This window comes from Colias croceus, chromosome 6 (genome assembly GCF_905220415.1).
Source record: "Colias croceus chromosome 6, ilColCroc2.1".
Classification (NCBI taxonomy): domain Eukaryota; kingdom Metazoa; phylum Arthropoda; class Insecta; order Lepidoptera; family Pieridae; genus Colias; species Colias croceus.
The window spans coordinates 9751865-9764584 of NC_059542.1; the positions used below are offsets into that span (position 1 = coordinate 9751865).

At 32.5% G+C, this 12720-nt stretch overlaps 2 non-coding genes and 1 pseudogene across 2 annotated transcripts; 2 read left to right on the forward strand and 1 right to left on the reverse strand.

The window, feature by feature from the left end:
* Nucleotides 1-141: 141 nt before the first annotated feature.
* Nucleotides 142-253, reverse strand: LOC123692943 (annotated as a pseudogene).
* Nucleotides 254-9382: 9129 nt separating this feature from the next.
* LOC123692942 lies at nucleotides 9383-9501 on the forward strand. Its single transcript, XR_006751631.1, has one exon. It is a non-coding gene; the product is annotated as a 5S ribosomal RNA (ribosomal RNA).
* A 2007-nt stretch (nucleotides 9502-11508) lies between these two features.
* On the forward strand, nucleotides 11509-11627 carry LOC123692928. Its single transcript, XR_006751618.1, has one exon. It is a non-coding gene; the product is annotated as a 5S ribosomal RNA (ribosomal RNA).
* Nucleotides 11628-12720: the final 1093 nt, after the last annotated feature.

The window sequence follows — 12720 nt, forward strand, 5'->3', positions numbered from 1 at the left end:
AGGTGTTTTCGTAATCTTGACCGTGTATGTGCCGTGTACACACGTATTAGGTGCTCTAATACTACGTGGTCACAAAAATATCCAGAATTACTTTTTAATAAAAAGTTCCTAGTAATCAACTGTACAATAGAACTTTAAAAAAGCCAACATCACGTGGTGTTCCCAGGCGGTCACCCATCCAAGTACTGACCGCGCCCGACGTTGCTTAACTTCGGTGATCGGACGGTGTATTCAACGTGGTATGGACGTTCAAACTCAAACTCAAACTCAAACTGAGTTAATAAATACGGGATGGCTCATTAAAGATTAGAACTCTGTATTTTTCCCGATTGCGTAAGAAAGAAAGAGGGTTATGATTTTCGAGTGTGTGTTTGGCATGTCTTACAGCCCAAACCTCTGGACGGATTTTGATTAATTAGGTCTGACATAGGCTACATAAATTAGGTAGTCCCTACACGGATTTTTTGCTTTTCATAATAGGTATTATAAGTACCTACAAATTGTAGATTTGTTCATAAATCATAATAAGTATGATTTCGTGAATATGCTAATAAATATGGATCACTAACATGGTAGGTAGTCTAAGCGAATTACATATATTTTTAATTCAAGGTAGGTATTCTTCAATCGTACTAGGGCTGAAGTCATACCTTTTAAAATTAATATAGACGTTAATTGAGTTATAGAAACGTTAGTAATGGACCAAGGTTGAATTTACAGCTACCGCATAGTATTTTTAGAACTAAGTGGATTTGTCTATCTAAAATGATCTAAAAGGATAGAAGGTACCTTATTACAGTATAAATAATTGTGAAACTAGCCGCTCAACCACAGATTAGATACTATAGGCTCTAGCTAGGCTCAACCCTGCTCCGCCAGTTGACCCACGATGAAAATTCGAAACTAGAAAAAAGGTAGCCTTATGTAATTGAGAAGAACATTCTCTTGGTAAAAGAAGAAATTTCAAAAATTAGGTGAAAATGTTGTTTAGGTTTAGCAGTTACGTACGTTTACGTACAAACTTACAAATGAAAATGTTTTAGCGTAGAATTTAACTCATTCGTCGTTTCAGAATCATACCTACTTGTGTATATGTATATTGTATTTCCATATACACATGTATCATATCACGAAGTATTCTAACCCACACATCAGTATAAAGAGTAAATAATGAGTAAATACCTGTATTACGTAAGTGACGTGCATCGTAAGAGGTAGATGGCGACCACAAAGCGGTCATGGCCGGTTGACGATCTCTGAAGTCGTTTTGTTAGGATGGTGGTACAATATGATCTTGTTCGATAAAGATTACAGGAAAGAGTTTTATAACAGACAAAATTTAAGTATACATTTTGCTTTGATCCTTCTAATCAGACAAAGACATAATAGCCTAACTAAGCTAAGTCTAAGCTAGATCGCCAATATTTTGTAAAAAAATCTTAAATGTTTTTTTTTCACAACTTGTGAAATGGAGAGCCGAATATAATTAATTTTAAAGCTTTTAATAGTTTAATAGTGTTTCCAAATAAGGGGACCACTCATTTCTACATGTTGCCCTTATTTTTCTTCAGGCTTCAACGTACCTACAAAACCATCATCATCTCGCCATTCTATATCTACTTTTAGAATACATACAAAACATTATAAACTAAATATATGAATGTAATATGTGAAGGTGGCTACCAACTATAGGAAGTAATCTTTATCAGTGGCCAGAGCCCAGATGTGTACACAAGAAAAATTAAAACTAATATTAGTCAGTAATAAAAATAGGTTTTGGCAAACTCTCATTTCCTTGAACTGAAGAACATTCGCGAAGGAATAGTTCCTTGACTGTTTGGAATACTTTTTTATTATGATTGTATTTACAGTTTACACTTACATCCTGATCCTACCATGAACACTGCCCTGTTTTGATCACTATGTTATACCTACTAGAAATAAGTATAATAGGATGGGTCATGGGCAGGTCTTTTTAGATTTCAAGTTTTAAAAATCTGTACCATTTAGTACCTAGTGGCAGCAGTGGTAGTGTAGCAGTGCCTACTACCCTACAACATAACAACTAACTTACAACATATATTTTCACTATTTTGTATAGTTTTTTTGTCAATTTACTTTTCATTATTTACTAATTCTAACTTGGTGCTCCCAGACAATTTGGTGTCGACTTAATTATAGTTCGACACGCTATTAATGTAATATGTATTAAGACATACCTATTTAGCAGAATTAGGTAATTAAGTGACATAAAATATAAAGAAGTAAATCAGTCATGTTTAAATGGTGGTTGGTTAGGTGCGTACCTACTTAGCTAAATAGCTAGGCACTTAATAACAGTGTTTCTAATGTTTAAAATAGAATACGTACTTTCTATTAATTATATTTTTATGCGATTATGTGTATGTATTCAGGTGTAGTATTTCTCATGCTCTTAGCATTAATATTCCAATGTCCTCATAGAAATAACTGAACCGTCAGGTGAGGTCAGCGCTCAGTAAAACGATCACGCAAGTTTGTTGACTGCTACTAAACATTTGTTTTTATTTTAGCTCCATTTTAATTTCATAACTAATTCTCCTCAAATTTTACGGACTATTTATTTTACGGACATAACCAAGATTTAAGTAATTACAAGGAAATTCTATGACTATTTTTAGATTAATGTTACAAGATTCATAGAAAGTAAGTGTCAAAATCTTTTAAGTACCTACCTACCTAGATATATGTAAATTGAGACTGTGAATCACAGATGTGAAGAATAAACACGATCCCTACCCAAGTAGGTAGGTACATACTCCTAAAATACGACGATTCACAAATTAATGAGTTGTTGACTAATGTTATGACCTTTTAAATGAATAGCAATTAACATGATTTTCCACTCAAACGATTAAATTTCCAAACATACTACATAAACAAACGCATCGGATGTTTTATAAATTTGGCGCCAGTCGGTCAATATTATTTCTACTTACCTACCTATTAGTGCACTAGGTATGTTGCTTTGTTAGAATTTGATTTATTATTAAATAAATGGGTAATTGTTTGGCATTGGGCGAATAAAGTGCAGTTGAACTGTAAAATACCTTGAACCTATTTAAACTAGAAAAAAAACCGATGCGATGCGATTTTCATATTCAGAATTTAAAAAATAAGTAGATTGAGTTAATGAAAATTGTACCACGAACCACTAATATAATACCTACTATATTAGTAGGTAAGTACGTCCTATAATATGTACATGATATCAAAATCTGTATACACAAGTGCAATCATATTCACGTTCATTCGTATACACTTTCAGAATAATAAGAAGGAGAAATATAATGTATCCTTATTTTATTTTCACTCTTATCGAGTTGCATAGACTATATCTTAGATCATCAACTTAATGATCTAAGGACTATATGTACCTATAGGCTGACAACTAGAAATGTAGTTACCTAGTACCTACTACAATTTTTGAAGGCCGTGGATATTGATATACATATTACATTTATGTCCCCTAATCACTATTCTGAACTTTCTGTCTCATACTTAATTACTTCATAATATTAAGACCTACTACATACTATTCCCTAATAAGCTTATATAATAATTATGATGGATCAGCACATTGACTTCTTTGTAGACCTACGGGTATTAGCCATTGCCTACCATGCGAACAAAACAGCAGGTCGAATCTAATAAGTAAAATATTATTGTATATAATTTCCATGTTATTATTCAATGAAATGGGGATTTTATTTTGTCTATAAGTAATTTTAATAAATATTATAGATTTCCGGCACGCGGTTATAGAGTAAGATCCCAGAGCGATAAGACATAACTTATTTTCTAAAAGATGAAACTTTAAGTTCTCAGTAGTGTCTCATGTACTTTGTATACCTGCGTGTTTGTGAAGTTTGCCCAGTGACACCTGGGCAGGTACCAGGTGAGAAAGGTGACTAAAAATAAGAGTTACTTTACTTAAATTTAGATGGCTGATTTTTAGATATATTTTATAGAATATCATTCTCAAATGGTATCGCAAGTATCAGACACTTTTCATGGACCAAAACTTTAGTCAGACGCTTTAAAGCTCCACCAAAAATAAATAAACTTTACTTATTTTTTAATGTCTGATTTTTTTATATGTTATCAACATAACTATTACAAAATTATATTTAATCAGTCAGACAAATTGGAATGACCAAAAATCCACTAAACACAAAAAATATTCAGTCGTGAGTACGAACGCGAGAGCACTATATGAGCATGCGTGTCAGAGGGAAGAATGTAAATATTCCAAAAAGTACTTACTGCTTTCGATAAAATATTTCTGCATCTCTTTTCAAATAAAATGAATTTCAATATTAAGGTAATCATTAATAATTATTAAAATTAAAATAATTTATTGCATATATTCGGTAAATTATTTTTTAGCATAGAACCTCCACCTTTTTGTTTTAGGATGAAAAAGAAAATAGTGTGACAGGCTTAGTGCTTGACAAAGTGGTAAAGTCACGTATCGATAAAAATACAATAATTTTAATATCTATCTTTTTCATCCCTAATATTTACGCAATTATGCACATAAATTTAAACAATATTTTTTAAGGTTTCCATTTTTTTAGATTTTTGTGCTCTTCTAGATTGCGTAAAAAATAGATGCGATCTTTAAACAGACTGGACTCCTAATAGGCTAATAGTGACTATTTGTAGCTATCATTTTGAGAGAAAATATGTCAACATAATTTAAAACTCATGCTGCCATATTATCTATAGAAATTTAAAAATAGTCTCTTTTTAACTTGTAGTCAGATACGGTATGTACAAATATTATATTTATTGAAAGGGCTACAAACTGAAACAATCGATATTTATTTAATGTGAATTGACATTACTTTTAACTTTTTTCTATACTACGTATCTTTGTTATTCAAAATCTGTGGATGTGTCACGCGCTACTATCGATCCCCCTCAATACCCTGGATACTCGTAAACACTCTTGCTTGTGCGCGTGAGCCATTTCGGACGTTTTGTATGAAGTTTCCTTACTGTATGTATCTGTATATTGTGTTACTATGGACGTCTCACTCGCTCTGAAACGCATGCATAATGCTCTCGCGTTCGTACTCACGGCCGAATAATTTTTGTGTTTAGTGGATTTTTGGTCATTCCAATTTGTCTGACTGATTAAATATAATTTTGTAATAGTTATGTTGATAACATATTAAAAAATCAGACATTAAAAAATAAGTAAAGTTTATTTATTTTTGGTGGAGCTTTAAAGCGTCTGACAAAAGTTTTGGTCCATGAAAAGTGTCTGATACTTGCGATACCATTTGAGAATGATATTCTATAAAATATATCTAAAAATCAGCCATCTAAATTTAAGTAAAGTAACTCTTATTTTTAGACACCTTTCTCATCTGGTACCTGCCCAGGTGTCACTGGGCAAACTTCACAAACACGCAGGTATACAAAGTACATGAGACACTACTGAGAACTTAAAGTTTCATCTTTTAGAAAATAAGTTATGTCTTATCGCTCTGGGATCTTACTCTATTATGCATGCGTTTCAGAGCGAGTGAGACGTCCATAGTAACACAATATACAGATACATACAGTAAGGAAACTTCATACAAAACGTCCGAAATGGCTCACGCGCACAAGCAAGAGTGTTTACGAGTATCCAGGGTATTGAGGGGGATCGATAGTAGCGCGTGACACATCCACAGATTTTGAATAACAAAGATACGTAGTATAGAAAAAAGTTAAAAGTAATGTCAATTCACATTAAATAAATATCGATTGTTTCAGTTTGTAGCCCTTTCAATAAATATAATATTTGTACATACCGTATCTGACTACAAGTTAAAAAGAGACTATTTTTAAATTTCTATAGATAATATGGCAGCATGAGTTTTAAATTATGTTGACATATTTTCTCTCAAAATGATAGCTACAAATAGTCACTATTAGCCTATTAGGAGTCCAGTCTGTTTAAAGATCGCATCTATTTTTTACGCAATCTAGAAGAGCACAAAAATCTAAAAAAATGGAAACCTTAAAAAATATTGTTTAAATTTATGTGCATAATTGCGTAAATATTAGGGATGAAAAAGATAGATATTATAATTATTGTATTTTTATCGATACGTGACTTTACCACTTTGTCAAGCACTAAGCCTGTCACACTATTTTCTTTTTCATCCTAAAACAAAAAGGTGGAGGTTCTATGTTAAAAAATAATTTACCGAATATATGCAATATATAAAAATCAATGCCACTTTTCGTTGTAATTCCATAACTCGAGAACGGCTGAACCGATTTCGATAATTCTTTTTTTATTATATTCCTTGAAGTACGAGGATGGTTCTTATGTAGAGAAAACGTTAATATGTACCACGGGCGAAGCCGGGGCGGACCGCTAGTATATGCAATAAATTATTTTAATTTTAATAATTATTAATTATTACCTTAATATTGAAATTCATTTTATTTGAAAAGAGATGCAGAAATATTTTATCGAAAGCAGTAAGTACTTTTTGGAATATTTACATTCTTCCCTCTGACACGCATGCTCATATAGTGCTCTCGCGTTCGTACTCACGGCTGAATATTTTTTGTGTTTAGTGGATTTTTGGTCATTCCAATTTGTCTGACTGATTAAATATAATTTTGTAATAGTTATGTTGATAACATATTAAAAAATCAGACATTAAAAAATAAGTAAAGTTTATTTATTTTTTTTGGAGCTTTAAAGCGTCTGACAAAAGTTTTGGCCCATGAAAAGTGTCTGATACTTGCGATACCATTTGAGAATGATATTCTATAAAATATATCTAAAAATCAGCCATCTAAATTTAAGTAAAGTAACTCTTATTTTTAGTCACCTTTCTCACCTGGTACCTGCCCAGGTGTCACTGGGCAAACTTCACAAACACGCAGGTATACAAAGTACATGAGACACTACTGAGAACTTAAAGTTTCATCTTTTAGAAAATAAGTTATGTCTTATCGCTCTGGGATCTTGGACTATTACAAAATTCCGTCATTATTTCGCGAGAATAGCGCTTCTGAATGACGCAGTCAAAAAAGAGTGTTTCAAAAAACTCCATAACAACCTCGAAACAATACCTTACGAAGAGCACAATTTCGAACAACCGTATCCTTCAGACGACACTACAGAACAAGAGCTGCGACAATTGTAATTTTTTTCTCTTTTATTGCAGATTTAATTCAATTGTTTATGATTTAAAAGGCACGGTAACAAAAGAGAGGTAATTTAAAATTTTAAAGTAACAATTGCTGAAAATTAGGTAAGTAATCCAACTAGGCATCAATCAATCTAATTTTATTTTTTATCTTTAATCCAGCATAATATAATTTTCATTTCATACCTATAACAATATGTACCTAATCTGAATAATATACAGTTACTTAGTGCTTTTTAGTTTTTTTTTTCAAAGTAAATTCTTTACGTGATAGGTAAGAATAGTATCTACCTACTATTGGTCTTTTTCCAACGTTTCCAATGTAATTGTAAGGACATTTGTAAAAGAAAAGTACTTTTTCTGCGCTGCATTTTAATTGCATTATTGACTTGCAATGAGACACATCACGTCACGTTACAGAATAAAGTTATACGTGCGGGCTTTATACTGCGAATATTGAAATCGTTATTATTTTCAAAAGCTAGCTATTGAATGGTGAAAATTATAAGATAATATGTGATATGCTGAAAATAAAGAAATAAAAGTTACAATGCTTGTGTAACTTTTATTTCTTTATTTAGCATACTAGTTATTTATATACTTTTTATATAGTACTAGTTATTTATACAGGGTGTAATCGTTAAGTGTGCACAAGCGATTATTCCGTAACTATTGCAGATACCAAAAAACTTTAAACTGATATCGAAAGTACTTAACCTAATGAGTAAAATGGCCATAATAAATTTTTAAAAATAAAACGAGAAATAGCCAAAAATGTTACATTAAACGCTCCCATACATTTTATTTCCCATACATTTTGTATTCATAGCAGATTTTCGAAGTGATGTCCTCATTGTGCAATACAATGAGATTGAGGAGCTCTATTTTCAGTTTCTAAATGAACTTCCCTTCAAATTTGCGAAGTAATTAAAGGAGAAAACCAAAAAAAGAAAGAAAAAGCTAAAATCTTTCATATTAAATGTACTAGGTTGATCCAAAAGTAATAATAATTGGGTATTTCCTGTGCACATAAAAATATAAAATAAATGTTTTTTGCTTGCTCATGTATTCACTAAGTATTAAGAATCACAAAAAAATCATATCAACAGGCCACGTTTCCAATTATTTACATTAATTTGAATGTGAACCGTGCGTGCCAGAATGTTTCCCGACGAAAAGAAGAAACAACGATTCGACATGTAGAGGGTAAATTTCTAAATTTTTAATGATATCAGGATAATTTTTTTCACGTTTTGTGATCATGGACGTTACCCGAGTTCACCATGTTTATGCTGAAACCAAAAAACAATCAATGTCCTGGATGCGAGCTTCCAAAGTGACGATGAAGAAATTGAAAATCAGTAGGTTAGATTAAAGCGGTAGTTTTTTGGGACGCTGAAGGAATAATTTATGGTGGAATATTTTAAAAAGGTATTTTACTGGGCCACCACTTTATTGGGCTCTTACTAAACAGACCAAATTAAAAGATTGCGGTAGGTTAGTAAGGAAAAGAGACATGGCAAACTGCGGACCTGAACGCTGTTTCACCAAGACAACGCACCAGATCACAAAGCGTCAGTTGCGATGGCTGCCATTCAAAAATCGGCATTCCAAATGCTTGAACACCTACCCTATTTTTTAGATCTAGCTCCTATTTACTTTTATCTCTTTCCTCGGCACAAGAAACACTTTCTTAGCAATACATTATTAAGACGACAGCGATGTGATGGCCGCGTGGAGGGGTTTTTGTGGATGAAGTCAAAGTTTTTTTTTTTTAAGTTTTAGAAAATAAATATTGAAGTATATTTTCTAGTTAGAAGACTATCTAGAGAACTACATAATTATTATTACCGTAATGACCTTGTTTAATATTGATTATCATTACTTTTGGATCAACCCATGTACATGGGATATTCGTATCTCATACTAAATGTATGGGAGGTACTAAATGTGTAGATATTTCTCGTTTTATTTTTAAAAATTTATTATGGCCATTTTACTCATTAGGTTAAATACTTTCGATATCAGTTTAAAGTTTTTTGATATCTGTAATAGTTACGGAATAATCGCCTGTGCACACTTAACGATTACACCCTGTATATTTTTCAGCTAGGTACCTAGTTATTAACAATATTATAGTAGCTAATATTGTGATGATTAATTTATTCTTCATCACCGCCAACGTCCATACCACGTTGAATACACCGGTTCTCGTCCGATCACCGAAGTTAAGCAACGTCGGGCACGGTCAGTACTTGGATGGGTGACCGCCTGGGAACACCGCGTGATGTTGGCTTTTTGCCAATTCATTATCTTGAAATTATATTTTTAGAAATCGTTTTATACCATCATTTTGTACGAAGGATTGTATTTTATTTTAACAGTTAAATGAGGTCTTGAAGACTACTGACAGTTAGTATAAAATATCTATGAAGTTCATCGTACACGAACGGCCCTGAAGTCAATAAACTATAAAGGTCTGTTCCTTCGTGTCTGTAGGTAGCCTTACAATCCGGGCCGCTAACCTATTCCTACTCTTTAAAATTCACCAGATCGTGTCACGGAGTTTCAAATAAAAAATTTCTTCCTCGCAAATATAACTCACATAACATCTGGACATATTTGAGAGAAATTTAAAAAGAATATTTATTTATTGTACCACGGTATTTCCCTATAGGTACATGGTAATTACCTATAAGTAAAAATACTAGTTTTTTTTAAATTGCATAATAATTACACACAAACAAAAAATAAGCCTCTTTACAATATGCTAATATGCATTAGCACAGACTAGCATTAGCCATTAGTGAAGAGAAATGTAGCAAGTAAGTAGTTTTTAACCGACTTCAAAAAAAAGGAGGAGGTTATCAATTCGGCCGGTATGTTTTTTTTTTATGTATGTACACCGATTACTCCGAGGTTTCTGGACCGATTTACGTGATTCTTTTTTTGTTCGATCATCGATGCGGGATGGTGTCGAATTGGTCCCATAAAAATTTTATTCGGATAGGCCCAGTAGTTTTTATTTTATGAGCAAATTTTGTCTGTATTTGTAAATGTTGCAAGTGCAAGTTTGAAGTCGGTTGTTTTTAACACAGTTATCACTTGTTATTTATTGAATTATACGGTTGACTCGACGACCATGTTTTTTTTTACATAGGAAGCGCAAAAGCTGCTTTTTGTTGCAAAAACTTACAGAGGGTGCTGGGTGACAAAGCCGGTTGAATACAGGCATGGGAAATGGTCGCTATGTGAAAATGATGTGATAACCTTACCGATCCGCGAGCGTCTATAATACTGCAAGATGCAATAGGTACTTGTTGCTTTCACCAGCCTCAATATTTCAGTTGTAATTATGGTCCGATATGTTTCCAAAAATACGTACCTAGCTAATAGATTTTTTCCGTCTTACATCACATCAAAATATCAAAATTATGGAATACAGAGTCTTCTAATTATTATTTTTGTTCTTCATATTTTACCTAACAAATTCTCTTGTTCGATTCTAAGGCCTGATGAGGTTAAGTCTTTACCTAGGTATGTTGATTTTTTATCTGTGATTCAATTCAGTATTTCAGTTATAGACCATAGATGGGTTAATTAAAAATGATCAGCGTATGTAATTCCCTCACTACTGAAGACTGATTATAATAATATTATGTCTGCAGTTGTTATGGTAGAGATAGTGTATGTTTATATAAATTCAAAATGTTAAAAAACCTCCAGTTTAGTGCAATAACTTGATTGAATTGCAACATAGTTCCATACAGATAATGTTGTACTTTGTAGTTAACCCTAGACCTAACTTGTCATGACCTTTTCTATATTCAGCCATCTGACGCAATATATTATGTGTTTGCACCGGCACATTGTACGTATTTGTATGCTACTATCTAAATGTATTATTGACATATATAAATTCTCAAGCGAAAATCACTGAACAGATTTTGATGACACTTGACAGTGATCTTTGATGTAGCTTATGTAGCAGAATAAATCACATCTAGCCTAGAATAGCACACGCCTGTGAATTTATTCATCACTAGCGGTCTGCCCCGGCTTCGCCCGTGGTACATATGTCGCAATAAAAAGTAGCCTATGTCCCTTCTCGGGTATCAAAATATCTCCGTACCAAATTACGTGCAAATTGGTTCAGTAGTTTAGGCGTGATTGAGTAACAGACAGACAGACAGACAGAGTTACTTTCGCATTTATAATGTTAGTATGGATTTCAGTAGCTCATTTAATAAAATATAGTTTATTACACATTTAAATTCATATTACAAAATTTGAACTACTAACCGCCAACGTCCATACCACGTTGAATACACCGGTTCTCGTCCGATCACCGAAGTTAAGCAACGTCGGGCGCGGTCAGTACTTGGATGGGTGACCGCCTGGGAACACCGCGTGATGTTGGCTTTTTGCCATTTCATATCTTTTCAATTCTATTTTTTTCTACGTTTTATTTTTTGTGTATTATATTATGTAATAGCGGTCCGCCCCGGCTTCGCCCGTGGTACTGCTGGCCTACTGCATTTTTACGTTTTCTCTCCTTATGAACCATCCTCGTACTTCAAGAAATGTAATAAAAAAAGAATTAACGAAATCGGTTCAGTTGTTCTCGAGCCTTTAGTTTCTGTGATCTGTGTTCTCGAGTTATGCGCTTACCAACACATTTTGCGATTCATTTTTATATTACATAGATATATATATTTAACTATATAATTTCATCATTTTTAAGTCAAAAAAAATGATATAAGTAATCACAATCATTGCAAAAGCAATTCATAGGAACTTTTTTCTCTACTCAAATAGAACTGAACGATAACAAATGAAAATCTAAAAGCTAACTAAACTTCGTAAAAACAAAACACATTCTTAACACACTCGTGTTTACAGAAATGATCGATATTGAATCGATAATCCGACCGACATTGACCCACTTGACTTTCGAATTCCGATTATTTACATAAACATAAGTATTGGAATTTTAATAATTGTTAAAATTTCTTATTCGTATTTTACCTACATAATATGTACAAAGGTAAGTAAATAGATTAGATAATAATTATTTTATTTTCTATCCATATTCCTTTTAATATAGATTAAAGACTATTCTGATGTTTATTTAGGTACATACTTATTTTCAATAATTGATTAACGTTTTATTATACTTCGCCCGTGGTACCTATACAATTATACATGTTTACGATTTTTCATAAAAAGAACCATCCTCGTACTTATAGGTACTTCAAGGAATAGATTCCGCAGCGCACGCGATGACAGAATTTTTATTAAGGGATTTTTTACACCTTGGGTTACATTATTACATTTTTGCTAAGGATCTCTAATTTTTTTGAAAATGCAATATAGCCTATGTTGCTCAGTGAAGATGCAGCTTTCCGAAGGTGAAAGAATTTTTGAAATCGGTCTAGTAGTTTATGCGTGAAAAGTGCATATACATACATACATACCTACATAATTAGGTACAAACTTTTCCTCTTTATAATAT